The sequence below is a fragment of the Chrysochloris asiatica genome, unplaced genomic scaffold (assembly GCF_000296735.1).
Source record: "Chrysochloris asiatica unplaced genomic scaffold, ChrAsi1.0 scaffold00201, whole genome shotgun sequence".
Lineage (NCBI taxonomy): Eukaryota > Metazoa > Chordata > Mammalia > Afrosoricida > Chrysochloridae > Chrysochloris > Chrysochloris asiatica.
The window spans coordinates 4,730,902-4,746,707 of record NW_006408719.1 but is presented as its reverse complement, the minus strand read 5'-3'; the positions used below and the strand labels follow the sequence as shown (position 1 = coordinate 4,746,707).

General features: G+C 37.5%; 1 pseudogene; it reads left to right on the top strand.

Moving 5' to 3' along the window:
* The window catches only part of LOC102828216, a 35,413-nt pseudogene that overhangs the window by 6,183 nt on the left and 13,424 nt on the right, over positions 1-15,806 (top strand).

The window sequence follows — 15,806 nt, the reverse complement described above, 5'->3', positions numbered from 1 at the left end:
CAACATGTCTATTTCACAATGGTAGGCAAGGGAGACCAAGAGTCAAAAAAAAGTCGGGACTTCTGGTGAGGCTACAGCTGGAAAAAACAGGTCATGTATGCTCCAGTGACAAGGGATGTAGATCTCACGAAGGAAGCTCTCATAGAACAATCCCAGAGATCTGGATCTTCCATAAGATCCAGGATGTCAGTTTCTCACACTCACAAGTGAAAAAATTACAATAGTGAGGAAAATACAGATGAGTTAGGAATATGGACACTGGACTCCCTTGGTAACTACCCCACCCTGGCAGAGTTTAGAGGGAGAGGCTAAAGCCAGTCTGGCTCAGAAAGTGTCACTTTCTGCTAAAAAAAAAAAAAAAAGAAGAAGAAGAAGAAGAAGAGGAGAGAGAGTCATGAGTCTATACATTTCTCCCTCTCTCTTTCCCTGTCCCATCTTCATTTCTCAGCCCAGACATCAGGAGGACAAGTTTTCCCCGTTTTCAGAGAGAGGGAGCTTAGCAGTGACTTATGACATCACCCAAGGAGCCATGGATCCAAAAGTTTCAGCAGCTGGCCCACTCGTGTCAGTGCATCTTGGAGTAGGTTCTGATTGTAGGTAACCTATGTGGGGTTCTAAGGCTGTGGGTCTGAGCGGGATCAGGGCGCTTTGCCTTTCTCCCGAGTAGCAGCTTGGAGTTTCAAGCTGATATCCTTGCGATCTGAGGTTGCTGCACTGCCGGAAATCCCTGCGCTGAACCAATTCAAAGCAATCTGTAAAACCCCAGCATAAATGGACCCAACCATCCTGAGAATTGCACTGTGCACAGACAGTTAACTAAATGACCTTCAGAGGCAAAAATAGCGGACAATCTTTCTCCCATTAACTCCCCAATATCTACTTGCACACCTTTACTGTAGTGATTAGAGGAGGGGCATGAAAGAGTGGTCACCTCCACCCCTGCTGGAGGATTCTAATTTCACAAACAATGATGGGATAGTCGAACACAGCTTCATTTCTGTTCCAAAGTGGTGATTTTCATGTATGAATTTATATTACTTCTGCTTTTGGTCCTTTTGATCACACATCTTTCCTGGAGGTGAGAGATTTTTCACCCTATGTTACCCAAGAAGAGACAGCAATCGTGTCCATGTAGCCAAACTATAAGCATACCCCATAATATCCCACCACTGAGACAAGACCCAAAAACACCCACTAAGCATTACATGTGAAAAGGGAAGCCTATATCCTGATCATATTCACCAGGAGACACCCAGTAAGCAAACAACACTCAAGCATTCACTAACACTTCAACTTAAAATAATAACAATAATAAATATTTAGCATGCCAAATAAAAAGCAACAAACTTTACGGAAACACGTCTGAAAACAGAAGAAAGTAGCTGATACAAATGAGCTGGAGACAGACAAAGGCTTTATAGAGGAGGAAGAGCAGGTTTTGGATATGCCTGAGAAAGAATTCAGAAGAATGATATGGAAACAAATTCAAATGCTCCAAAAAGGGGTGGAGGGAAACAAGAAAGAAGTAAGGAAAGTACTACACGAGCAATCAAATAACATTGATATAGCATTGGAAACTATTCAAAACCTTAAAAAAGATGTCCAGATGATCAATAATAAGATATCAGAAATGGACAATATGCTGAAAGGGGAAAGGAGCAGATTAGACGAGATGGAAGCCAGAAATAGGGAGCAGGAAGACAAATCGCTCAATACTGACAAGATAGAAGAGCAAGCAGATCAAAGGATAAAAAAAATCAGAAGACAGTCTACGAGTAATGCTTGGTAACATCAAGAGGAATAACGTAAGAATTATTGGCATTCTGGAACAGGAAGAATCACAGATGTCCACAGAGGAGATAGTCGAAGAAAATTTCCCTAACTCCTTGAAAGATGAAAAGATAAACATTCAAGAAGCCGAAAGTACCCAGGAAGTATAGACCCGAAAAGACAGTCACCAAGACATATAATAATCAAGCTTCCCAAAAGCAAAGACAAGGAAAGAATACTAAAAGTGGCCAGGGAGAAGAGAAATGTCACTTATAAAGGCAAGCAAATTAGATTAAGCTCTGACTATTCAGAACAAACCATGCAGGAAAGAAGGCTGTGGAGAGATATATACAAAGCCCAACAAGAACAAAATTCAAAAGACAGTCAAGCCTTCTAGCATTATTCCCTTCTTTTCCCCCTTTCAAGCCATGCCTTAATTATATTCTGAAGCCCTTTTATTCCTGGGTTCTGCAAGCCCCGTCTATTAGCTCTGTCTCATGTAGCCCATGCGAACCTGCAAAAGTGTTCTCCCTTACACTTTCCTCTTCTTTTTCGGCTCCCCTTTCTTTTGTACTGCAGGCCTCCATTCCCCCCCTCCCACTACTCCCAGGCTCTCCTGTGTCTATTCCCTACCCTGTGGTCACCTATCAGAGTATGTATTCCCATTGAGTCTTAGTCTTGGAAGGGAGTTTACTCTGAGGAGACCCTACCCCTTGTCTTGATATCTCCTGGGTGGGTAACTTGTTTGTTCTTGTGGTAATCAGTTGGTCTGCCTTTGTTGTTTTGTATTTTTCCTGTCAGTCTTACTTTCAAGAGGTATCTTCTGTCCTTCTAGTCACTCCAGGCTGGTCCTATGTAATAAGACTTATGTAATAGATGTATGTAGCCTCCTTCACTGGGCACATTGTACCCCCATTTTAGGTATTCTAATCAGTTATAGGCAGAAGAAGGACTTACAAGCTTTCTATGGTGATATTTCTGGCTTTTCGTTTCTCTCCCCTTCCAGTGTCTATTTTATAATGTAATGCAAGGAAAACCAAGATTCAGAAGACAGCCAAGCATCTTAACATTATTTCCCTCCTTTTCCCTTTTCCAACCATATCTCAATCTGTGTACCCCAGAGCCCTGTTGTTTCAAGTTGTGCATACATCATTATTTACCTCTGTCCCACTTAGCCCATGAAAACCTGCCTACTTGTTCTCCCCTCTACTTTGTTCTTCCATTCCCCTCTCCATTTTTTATATTGCTCCCCTCCCCAGCCCCCAAACTATCTTGTATCTATTCCCTGTCCTGTGCTCTACCTTTCCATCCCTCTCCTAACCCCACATCCAATATTCCAGCAACCATCAATCACCCCCACCCCCTTTAGTATGGGTTATTTTTTTTATTCTTGTACAGTAGTGGTCCTATGCAGTATTTCTCTTTTTGTGACTGACTAATTTCACTCAATATAATGTCCTCAAGGTTCATCAATTTTAAGTGGTGGTTTACAGCTTTCATGTTATTCTTCAAGATAGCATAATATTCCATTGTGTGTATGTACCACAGTTTGTTTATCCATTCTTCAGTTGATGGGTACTTTGACTGCCTCCACCTTTTTGCTATTGTAAATAGTGCTGCAATGAACATTGGTATGCATATATCTACTCGTGTTATGGCTTATATTTCTTGTGAGTAAATACCAAGTAGCGGAATTGCTGGATCATAAGGTATTTCTATTTTCAACCTTCTGAGGAAGCACCATATTGCTTTCCAGAGAAATTGGACCATTTTGCAGTCCCACCAGCAATGCAGGAGTGTCCCAGTCTCTCCACATCCCCGCCAGCATTAATTGTCCTCAATTTTTTTGATCTTTGCTGTTATTGCTGGTGTGAGATGGTATCTTATTGTTGCTTTGATTTGCTTCTCTCTAATGGCTAGTGATTGTGAACATTTCTTCATAGGTTTGTTGGCTGCCTAGATCTCCTCCTTGGGGAAATGTCCGTTCATTTCCTGTGCCCATTTCTCAATTGGGTTATTTGTCTTATTTTGTAGATATGTTGTATTTTCCTATATATTTTAGAAATGAGTCCCTTATCTGATATGTCATTGCAAAAGATTTTTTCCCAGTCTGTGGGTTCCCTTTTTACTCTTTTGGTGAAATCTTTAAATGCACATAAGTTTTTAATTTTTAGTATGTCCCACTCATCTATTTTATCTTTTTTGTTTACGTACTTTTCAAAATGTGTGGTCGTCTGTATGTGCCCTGAATTAGCACTCTCACATTTGTCCCTATTTTTTCATTGATGACTTGCATAATTTGGAATTCACATTTAGATCTTCAATCCATACTGAGTTCGTTTTTGTATATGGCATGAGGCAAAGTTCTTGTTTTAGTCTTTTGCATATCGCTTTCCAGTTCTGCCAGCACTATTTGTTAAAGAGATTGTCTCTTCCCCATGCAATATGCCTAGGCACTTTGTCGAAAATAATTTGGTTGGGTTAATTTCTGGATTCTCGATTCTGTTCCATTGGTCAATGTATCTTTCGTTGTACCAGTACCAGGCTGTTTTAACCACTGTAGCCATGTAGTAAAGTTTGATATGGGGAAGTGAGAGACCTCCAACTTTGTTCTTCTTTTTAAGTAGTGCTATGCTTATCTCTGGTAGCGTAGTGGTTACGAATCGGGCTGCAAACCTTAAGGTTAGCGGTTCGAAACTACCAGTCGCTCCGCGGGAGAAAGATGAGGCTTTCTACTCCCGTAAAGATTTACACCCTCGGAAACCCTGTACAGGGTCGCTATGGGTCGGACCCGACTCGATGGCACTTAACAACAACAACAACATGCTTATCTTGGGTCTTTTTCCTTTCCATATAAAGTTAGTAATTGTCATTTCGATCTCTTTGAAGAATGTTGTTGGAACCTGGATTGGATTGCATTGTATGTGTAAATTGCTTTGGGGAGTATTGATATTTCCATGATGTTGAGTCTTCCTATTCAGAAACATGGGATGTTCTTCCACTTCTGTAGGTCTATTTTGGTTTCTTGTAGTAGTGTTTCTAATTTTTTTTGTATATGTCCTTTGTTTTCTGGTTACGTTTATTCCTAAATATTTCAACCTTTGTTCAGCTGTGGTATATGGTATTAGTTTCCTAATGACCTTGTCATCATTATCATTGTTGATACAGAGAAATACAACTGATTTTTATATGCCACTTTGCTGAATCTTTCGATGAGATCTAGTAGTTTTGTTTGTTTGTTTGTTTGTTTGTTTTTTACTGAGTCTTTGGTGTTTTCTATGTATAGGATCATATCGTCTTCAAACAGAGAGAGTTTTACTTCCTCTTTCCCAATTTAAATGCCTTTAATTTCTCTATCATGCCGTTTAGCTCTAGCTAAAACTTGCAGCACAATATTGAATAGCAATGGTGATAAAGGGCATCCTTGCCTGGTTCCCATTCACAGAGGGAAGGCTTTCAGTTCTCTCCATTGAGAGTAATGTAGGCTCTTTGTTTTGTATTTATGCACTTGATTATGTTGAGGAATTTCCCTTAAAATCCTACTTTGTTGAGTGTTTATTATCAAGAATGGATGTTGGATTTTGTCAAATGTTTTTTTTGTTTCTGCATCAATTGGTATGATCATGTGGTTCTTTTCATTTCTCTTAATTATATGATGAATTATGTTGATTGTTTTTCTGATGTTGAACCATCCTTGCATCCCTTTTATGAAACCCACTTGATCATGATGTTTTTTTTTTTTTTTTTGATATGCTGTTGGATTCTGTTAGCTAGGACTTTGTTGAGAATTTTTGTGTCTATATTCATGAGGATTTTGGTTTATAGTTTTTTGTTTGTTTGTTTGTTTGTTTTCAGTGATGTTCTTCCCTGGTTTTGGTATGAGGGTTATGTTTGCTTCACAAAAATTACTAGGGAATTTTCCATCCTCATCTATATTCTGGAATAATGTGAGTAGAATTGATGATGGTTCTTCTTTGAATGATTTTTAGAACTCACCCTTGAAGTCATCTGGGCCTTGCCTTTTGTTGGTTGGGAGTTTTTTGATGATCTAATCAATTTCTTCTTTTGTTATGTGTTTGTTCATCTAAGTTTTCGATTTGTTGGATACAGCTTTTCATAGTATTCTGTTATTATCATTTTGGTTTCTTTTGGTTCTGTTGTGACTTCACACATGTGGTTTCCAATGCTATTATATGTGTCTTCTCACTCTTTTCTTTTGTTAGTTTTGCTAATGGTTTACCAGTTTTACTAATCCTTTCAAAGAACCAGCTTCTTGTTCTGTTGATTCTTTCTATAGTTTTTCGGGTTTCCATTTCGTTTATTTCTGCTCTTTATTATTTCCTTTCTTTTGGTGACTGTAGGTTCCTCTGCTGGTCTGCTTCTAATTGTTGAAGATGCTGTGTTAGCGTGTTGAGTTTGGTTCTTACATGTTTTTGGATGTTCAGATTTATCACGATAAATTGTCCTTTCAGCACTGCTTTTACCATGTCCCAAAGATTTTGGTGCGTTTTGTTTTCATTCTAGTTTGTTTCTAGGAACTTTGTGAATTCATGTTTAATTTCTTCTTTTACCCAGTTGCTTTTAAGCATGGTGTTTTTCAGTTTCCATGTATTCGAGTTTATTGCCTTGGTCTTCTTATTGTTGATTTCTAGTTTTACAGCATTGTGGTCTAAGAATTTGCTCTGTAGAATTTTGATGTTTGTGAATTTATGGAGGCTTTGCTTTGTGACCTAACACATGATCAATTCTGAAAAATGTTCCATGTGCAGTGGAGAATAATGTATATTGTGTTATTGTTGGACTGAATGCTCTGTATACATTTATGAGGTCAAATTGGTTCTTTGTGTTGTTTAGTTCCTCTGTCACTTTGTCGAGTTTCTTTCTGGTTGTTTTGTCTCTTTTCGAGAGTGGTGTGTTAAAATCTCCCATTATAATTTGGACATATTGTCAGGAAGGAACAGTCGCTAGAGAAGGATGTCATGCTAGGTAAGATGGAGGGTCAGAGAAAGAGAGGAAGACCCCCAATGAGATGGATCAGTCCAGGTGGCATCATAGATGGTGTCAAGTATGGCAGCGGTAGTGAGGTTGGTCCAGGATCGGACATTGTTTCATTCTGCTGTGCATGGGGTCACTATGAGTCAGTTCCAACTCGATGGCACCTGACAACAACAACAATAATTGTAGATATATCTATTTCTTTCTTCAATTCTAGTAAGGTTTGCTTCATGTAGCTTGGTGCTCTTTCATTAGGAGCGTAGATATTTATTATGGTTATGTCGTCTTGCTCAATTGACCCTTTGATCATGAGATAGTGTCCTTCTTTCTCTCTTATGCTGATTTTTGTCTTAAAGTTTACTTTGCCAAAGATTAGTATTGCCACTCCTGCTTGTTTATTGTTGCAGTTAGCTTGGTAATTTTTTTTCCATCTTTTAACTTTTAGTGTTTTTTTGTGTGTGTCTCTGTGTGCAAGATGTGTCTCTTGTAGGAAACATATTGAAGGGTCTTGTTTTATTATCCATTTTGCCTCTCTCTGTCTCTTCAGTGGTGCATTTAATCCATTGACATTCAATGTAATTATCGATAAGTATGAATTAATTGCAACCATTATGTTTCTTTTTTGGTGGTGTTGTTCATTCTTTAGTTCTGCATTCCTTTTTGTGTTGGGTTTGTGCTTTTTGTCCTATTTCTTATTGGTTTCTGTTTAGTTTTCATGTTTGCTTGCTCTGCTTGGAAATTCATTTTTATTATAATTTGTGAAGTATTAACTTTCTTTGGGGTTGCATTGTAGTCTACTAACTTTTCTCTCCATTTAAAATAATCCATCCTCACCACCTGGGTCTCAGTTGCTACATTTGTCCCTTCTTTGACATTGATATATTTTTGATCTTCTGTTGACTTCCCAGCTCCTTTGAGTTTGCTGTTGTAGTCTTGTTCTGTTCTGGGCTCTGCTATCTGTTGACTGAGTTCCACATGGTGTTGCCACACCTGTCAATCTCTGTTTGTTGTCTGTTCTTGTTGGTTTTCAGTCAAAAGAACTCCCTTTCAGATGTTTTGAAGTGCTGGGTTGGTTTTGATAAAATCTCTCAGATTCTGTTCATCCTGGAATGTCTTGATCACACCATCTTGCTGGATAGACGATTCTTAGGTGACAGTTTTTGCTTTTTTTTTTTTTTCTTTTAGGGCTTTGTATATGTCTCCCCATTGCCTTCTTGCCTGCATGGTTTGTTCTGAATAATCAAAGCTTAATCTAACTTGCTTGCCTTTATAAGTGACATTTCTCTTCTCCCTGGCTGCTTTTAGTATTTTTTCCTTGTCTTTGATTTTGGGAAGCTTGAATATTATATGTCTTGGTGACTTTCTTTTAGGGTCTATCCTTCCTGGGGTACTTTCGGCTTCTTGAATGTTTATCATCTCATCTTTCAAGATGTTAGGGAAATTTTCTTCCTGAAACTCTTCAATTATCTCCTCTGTGGACTTCTGTGATTCTTCCTGTTCCAGAATGCCAATAATTCTTACGTTATTCCCCTTCATGTTATCCAGCATGAATTGTAGACTGTCTTCAGACATTTTTATCCTTTGATCCGCTTGCTCTTCTATCTTAGTAGAATTGAGAGATTTGTCTTCCAGATCACTGGTTCTTACTTCCATCTCTTCTAATCTGCTCCTTTCCCCTTTCAGCATATTGTCCATTTCTGATATCTTATTATTGATCATCTGGATATCTTTTTGAAGGTTTTGAATAGTTCCTAATGCTGTATCAATCTTATTTGATTGCTCCTGTAGTACTTTCCTTACTTCTTCCTTGTTTTCCTCCACCCCTTTTCGGAGCATTTGAATTTGTTTCCATATCATTCTTCTGAATTCTTTCTCAGGCATATCCATAACCTGCTTTTCCTCCTCTATAAAGTCTTTGTCTGTCTCCAGCTCATTTGCATCAGCTAATTTCTTCTGTTTTGGGATGTGTTTCGATAAGGTTTGTTGATTTTTATTCAGCATGCTAATTATTTATTATTATTATTTAAGCTTAAGTGAATGCTTGAGTGTTTGTTGTTTGCTTACTGGGTGTCTCCTGGTGAATACCATCAGGAGGTAGGCTTCCTTTTTCACATGTGATGCTTAGTGGGTGTTGTTGGGTCTTGTCTCAGTGATGTAATATTATGGGGTTTGCTTATAATTTGGCTACATAGCCATAATTGCTGTCTCTTCTTAGGTAACATAGGGCGAAAAATCTCTCACCTCCAGGAAAGATGTGTGATCAAAAGGACCAAAAGCGGAAGTAATATAAATGCATAGACGAAAATAATCACTTTGGAACAGAAATGAAACTGTGGTCGACTGTCCTGAGCTACGCTGTCAGTGTGTGTGCAATTGGAATCCTCCAGCAGGGGGTGGGGGTGACCATTCTCTCATGCCCCTCCTCTAATCACTACAGGTGTGCAGATATTGGGGAGTTAATGGGAGAAAGATTGTCCAGTATTTTTGCCTCTGAAGGTCAGTTTGGTATCTGTACACAGCACAATTTTCAGGATGGTTGAGTCCTGTTGTGGTGGGGTTTTACAGATTGCTTTGAATTGGTCATGTGCAAGGAGTTCAGGCAGTGCAGCAACCACAAAATGCAAGGACATCAGCTCGAAACTCCAAGCTGCTGCCCTGGAGAAAAGCAAGGCACCCTGCTCCCGCTTAGACCCCCCAGCCTCGGAACCCAGCACAGGTTGCCTGCCTTCAGAACCTACTCCAAGATGCACTGACGCGAGGCATCCAGCTGGGGAAACTTTTGAATCTGTGGCTCTGCAGTTGACATCATAAGTCCCCGCCTAGCTCCCTCTTACTGTACAGTTGGGAAACTGTCCCTTCTGATGTCTGGGCTGAGCAATTAAGATGGGGCAGGGAGAGAGAGAGGGAGAAATGTGTAGTGCCCCATGTCTCTCTCTCTCTTTTTTTTTTTTGGCAGATGATTCAGCACCATTTTAGCACTGGTTTTCTGAGCTGGATTGGCTTTAGCCCCACCCTCTAAACTCTGCCAGGGCGGGGTAGTCACCAGGAAGTTCCGTCTCCAGATTCCTAACTCGCCCATGTTTTCCTTAATATCGTGATTTTTTTTTCACTTGCAATGTGGGAAACTGAATTCCTGGTTCTTATGGTAGATCCAGAGCTCTGGAGTTGTTTTATGAGTTCTTCCTTCGTTAGATTCCCCTCCCTTCTCACCGGAGCATATCCTAGCTGGTTTCTGTGGCTATAGCACCAAGTAGAAGTCTTCTTTTATATCTTTTAGAATGTTTTATAGTACTTATTTTTCATTTTCTCATTGATGATTTTTAAAATAATTTTATCTTTCACATTTAGGTCTTCAGTCCATGTGGAGTTTGGTTTTGTATATGATGAGAAATATGGGTCTTGTTTCACTCTTCTGAAAATCAATTTCCAGGCTTGCTAGCACTATTTATAGAAGAGACTATTCTCTTCCCCATTTAATGTGTTCTGACCCCTTTCCAAAGATCAGTTGAATACATGTGGATGGATTAACTCCTGGTTTCTCAATTCTGTTACATTGATCTACATTTATTTCATTTTCCCAATACCCAGCTGTTTTGACCAATGTGGCTGTGTAGTAATTTTTGAGATAAGGGAGTAAGAGGTCTCCAAGTTTGTTCATCTAAAGCAGTCCTTTCCTTATCTGAGATCTCTTTCTTCTCCAGATAAAGTTAATGATAATTTCTTTTCCATCTTTTTAAAGAATGATATTGTAATCTGGATTGGGATTGTGTTGTATCTATAGATTATTTGCCTAATACTGTCATTTTCACAATGTTGACATTCTTTACAGGAGCATGGTTTAATCTTCCTTTTTGTATATCTCTTTGGCTTCTTATAGTAGAGTTTTGTAGTTTTTTTTTAATATAGGGCTTTTGTTTCTCTGGTTAGATTTATTCCTATGCATTTCATCTTTTGGGTGGTTATTGCAAATGGTATTGTTTTTGTAATTTTCTTTTCAGAGCTGTCTTAATTAATATAGAGAAATCCAATTGATTTTTGTATGTTGATCTTGTACCATGCCACCTTGCTGAAACTTTCTATGAGTTCCAATAATTTTCTTTTGAGTTTTTGGGATTTTTCTATAGAGAGGGTCATATCATTTCCAAATACAAAAAATTTTACTTTGCCAATTTGGGAGCCTTTAATTTCCCTTTCTTGCTGTATAGCTCTGGTGAACACTTCTAATGCAATATTGAACAGGAGTGGTGACAAAGTGTATCCTTATCTGTTTCCTGTTATCAAAGGGAAAATGCTGTCAGTTTCTCTTCATTGAAAGCAATGCTGGCTGTTGGATTTATATGTTGTTGTTAAGTATCGTCAAGTCAGTTCCCACCCATAGCAATCTAGTATAAGGTTTCCACAGAGCTGCTGGTAAGGTTGAGCCACTGACCTTGCAGTTCAAATTTACTTTGCAGTCCAGTACATTAACCCACAACACCACACTAGGAATTCTGTATTTATGTACATGTTCATAATGATATTGAGGAATTTTCCTCCTTTTCCTACATTGTTGAGTGTTTTTATCAGGTATGAATGTTTGATCTTGTCCAATGCCTTTTCTGCTTCAATCAATTTGATCATGTGTTTTATTTCATTTGTATTGTTTATATGCTAGTTTACATAGGTTGTTTTTCTAATATTGAAACAATCTTGAATTAATGGAATGAATCCTACTTGGTCATGTTGTATTTTGTTTGTTTGTTTGATTTATTGTTGAATTCTATTGGTCAAAATTATGTTGACAATTTTTTATTCTATTTCAATAATTGATACTAGTCTATAATTTTATTTTTTTTTAGTGATTCTTTACCTGGTTTTTAGTACAAGGGTTATGGTTGTTTCATAAAATATATTCAGGAATTTTCCATTCTTTTTTATGTTCTGAAATAGCTTGAGCAACATTGTTATCAACTAATTCCTCAATGTTTGGCAGTATTCACCAATTCACTGGGCCTGTACTTTGTTTGTTTGTTTGTCTTGGGAATATTTTTATTACCGGTTTAATTTCTTCTTCAATTATAGCTTTGTTCAAGTTGCTATTATACTCTTTTAGTTTCGGGAAGTCATGTTTCTCTAAAAATGTTTCCATTTCTTCTAAATTTATAATTCGTTGGAGTGCATTTATTCATAGTATTCTGTTGCTAACTTTTTAATTTCCATTGTTTTTGTTGTGAATTCACCCATGCGATTTCTTATGCATGTTATTTGAATCTTCTTTTCTATTGTAATGTGTGTCAATGTTTTTAATTTTATTAAACTTTAAAAGAACTAATTTATTGTCTTGTTGATTATTTCTGTAGTTTTTTTATGTTATCTAAATGATCTGTTTCTGCTCTAATCTTCTATTATTTTTTTTTTTTTTTCTGGTAACAGTACACTTACTTTGCTGGTCGTTTCATGTACTTGATTTTGTTTCCTTGACCATCCTTTTGTTGATGTTTACTTTTTTTTTTTTGCTGTTTTAATATTCATTCAGCTTATCTCAATATCTTGATTGGAGAATTTCAGCTGTTTACTTTCAGTTTAGTTATCAGAAGATATGAATTGATAACTATCAATTTATTCTGTGTTTTTTTTGTGTGTGTTGCTGCTGTTTTCTTTGTTTCATGTAGTTTTCTGTGGTGAGTTCATTTTGTTTTTGTGTTTTCTTGTCAAATTATTCATTGCCGTTGTTTTAATGCTTAAAAGGCCTTCAGAATTTTCTCTTTTCTTGATATGATTGGAAGTGTGATAATTTTACTTGAGATTACCCTGAAATTCATTAATGTTATCATCATTTAAAAATAGTCTTTTATTTTGAAATCTACATGGTTTCCTTCCCATTTGGTAGTCCAGAAACTATAGTTTTCCCTCTTTTTATTTGTAGTTGTCTTCTTTTTAGATTAATTTCTCTGATTCCCTATTTTCTGTAGTTTTATTCCACTCTGAACACTTCCATATCTGGAATGAATTCTGGGTGGAATTTCTGTGTATATCACTCTCCAGTTGTCAACTGTTTTTAGTTTTCAGTTCAAAGAAATTCTTTTACCATTTTTTTGAAAAGTTGGCACGAATTTCACAAAGTCCTTTAATTTCTGTTTAACTAGAAATGAATGAATTTTGCTGTTATATTTGAAGGGCAGCTTTGTTTGGTATATGATTTTTGGTTGGCTTCTTCCTTCCTTCCTTCCTCAGTTTTGTATGTGTCTTCTCATTGCCTCTCTTCTTACATGATTTCTACAGGAAATCAGTGCTTCGTCTTATTAGTTTTCTTTTGTAGGCAACATTTTCTTTTTTTTTTTTCTCGAAAGCTACTTTCAGGATTATTTCATTGTCTTTGCTTTTGCACAATTTGATTATAATATGACTTGTTGAGTTTTCTTTTGGCTTATATCCTGCCTGAGGTCCATTCAACTTCTTGAATGCTTACTTTCTCATTTTTCATGATTTTAGAGAAATTTTCTTCCAGCAGAATTGTGATGATCTTATCTTTTTTTTGTTTTCTTTGTTTCTTTCTATTTAGAATTCTTATCACCCAAGATTACTCCTCTTTTTGCTTCCAACATGAATCTTAGGCTTTCTTTGTATTTTTTTCATTATTTTTATGATTGTTCTTCTACCTCATTAATATGGAGAGATTTATCTTCAAGCACCCTCTTTTTGGCTTCTATTGATTCAAATCACTCTTTTCCCTATATGTGTAATGTCAGTTTTTGACATCTCAGTATTAACTTACTGGATTTCTATTTGCACGTTTTGTCTTATCTCCAATCCTTTATCTGTTTTTGTTTGATTGTATTTGTAGCCTTTCCTAAATTCTTCCTTGTTTTCTTTGCTCTTTGCATCAATAGTTTTGAGATGCCTAAACTGAACTCTTTTTCAGGCAGATCTTGTACCTCTTTTTCCTTAAAAATATTTTATAATGTGGGCATTTGTTTGTACTACTCTGTCTTGTTTCTTCACATTCACGGAGATTATCATTGCTTTTGAGCCATTGTTGTTGTTGTTGTTAGGTGCCATTGAGTCAGTAACAACTCATAGCGACCCTATGCACAACAGAATGAAACATTGCCCGATCCTGGGCCAACCTCACAATTGTTGCCATGCTTAAGCCATTGTAGTATTGTCTTATTTGTATTAAGTCAATCAATGTATGTTTGTGTATTCTTGGGAGCTAACCAACCACCTTCTGGTGGGTGTGATCAAAAGATGAGCTTGTACACTGTTCTCTGTTCACTGATTGTGCAGATATGTTAAAGGTGGATTGAAATAATGTAGGTTATTGTGATTGATCGTTTGGATAGAAGCTGGAATGGACTATTGCCCAATAGTTGAGGCTGAAGTGGATATGGCTGTCACTGAGCTGTGTAGCTATAGTTGCTGCCTCTTGTTAGGTAAAGGAAGCAGAGAATACACTTTCACAAGCGAGAAAGAAAACAAACAGAACAACAACAAAATCTTGCAAATAATGGTCAAAGCATTTTTTTTTTCTTTAAGTGATGAAGAAAGGAGAAAATGAAAAAAAAAAAAAAAGACTGCTTTTTTCCCCATCATTAATTGAAATTTGTCTGTACTCTCTACTGGTTTCTTGTCTTCACAGCCACCAAATAAAGTTCAACATGGTCCAATTGTGTCTCTCTGACTAATACATATAACCAGTCTTTGCCCCCTTTTCTCTTTCTGCCTCACATGTCTGTTGAATCGCTTCTCCTACTGAGACCTATACTAGGACTGGTCAAGGGTGACTTTGTTGATTTGGAGCAGGGTCTGCCCTAGAAGGGCTTTTGTGACTGGCTCCTTAAACTTAAATTGTGCTTACAATCTCAAGGTCCTCATGGTTCACCTGCTTGGCAAATGAGACCTTCCCTGAGGATATACACTGGTAGTGGCCAGCCTTTCCTCTGATCACCAGATTTTGTTGTTGTTGTTGTTAGGTACCATGCAGTTGGTACTGAGTCATAGCGATGATATGCACAACAGAACAAAACACTGCCCAGTCCAGGGACAGCCTTAAAATTGTTGCCACACTTGAGCTCATTGATGCTGCCATATTGCCAGTCCATCTCATGGGGGGTCTTACTCTTTTTCTCTGACCTTCCACCTTATCAAACATGATATCTTTCCCCAGCTACTGGTCCCTCCTGACAATGTCCAAATATAAGAGGCAAAGTTTGGCAATCCTGGCCTCCAAGGAGCACTCTGGCTGTACTTCTTCCAATACAGATTGATTTGTTCTTTTGGCAGCCCATGGCACTTTCAATATTCTCCTCCAACACCATAATTCAGAAGTATCAATTCTTCTATTGTCTTCCTTTTGCACTGTTCAGATTTCACATGCATATGAGGTTATTGAAAATACCATTGTTCGGGTCAGGCACACCTTAGTCCTCAAGCTGCCATCTTTCCTTTTCAACACTTTGGAAAGGTTTTGTGCAGCATATTTGCCTAATGCAATGTGTCATTTGATTTCTTGACTGCTGCATCCATGAGTGTTGATAGTTGATTCAAGAAGAATCACCAGAATCACATGAATTTGTTTTCTTGTTTCTTAAACCACTCACAACTACTCATGTTGGTTGTGGCAGGTCCTGTTGGCTGCCACAAATAAGAAGTCCCCTCCTTTCTTGCTATATCTGTTCAACTTTGTCTACCAGTAAGAACTCAATCCCTTTTTCTGAAGCTCAAAATTCCAGGACCATCTTCTGACTCTGTATGGTCTGATTTTGCTAATCCATGCTGCAGCAAATCTAGAGCCTTTCTGCCTAATCTGCTATATTTCATGCATAAATTCTTCTATGTTTTTCCTTATTCATTGTCCAGATTATAAGTATCATTATGGCTGTACTTTTTTCAACACAGATTTGTTTGTTCTTTTGACAGTCCATGGTACTTTTAATATTCTCCTCCAACACCATGACTCATATGCATCAACTCTTCTACAGTTTTCTTTATTCATTGTCTCACTTTCACAAGCATAAGAGGTTATTGCAAATATCATGGCTTGGGTCAAACACACCACAGTT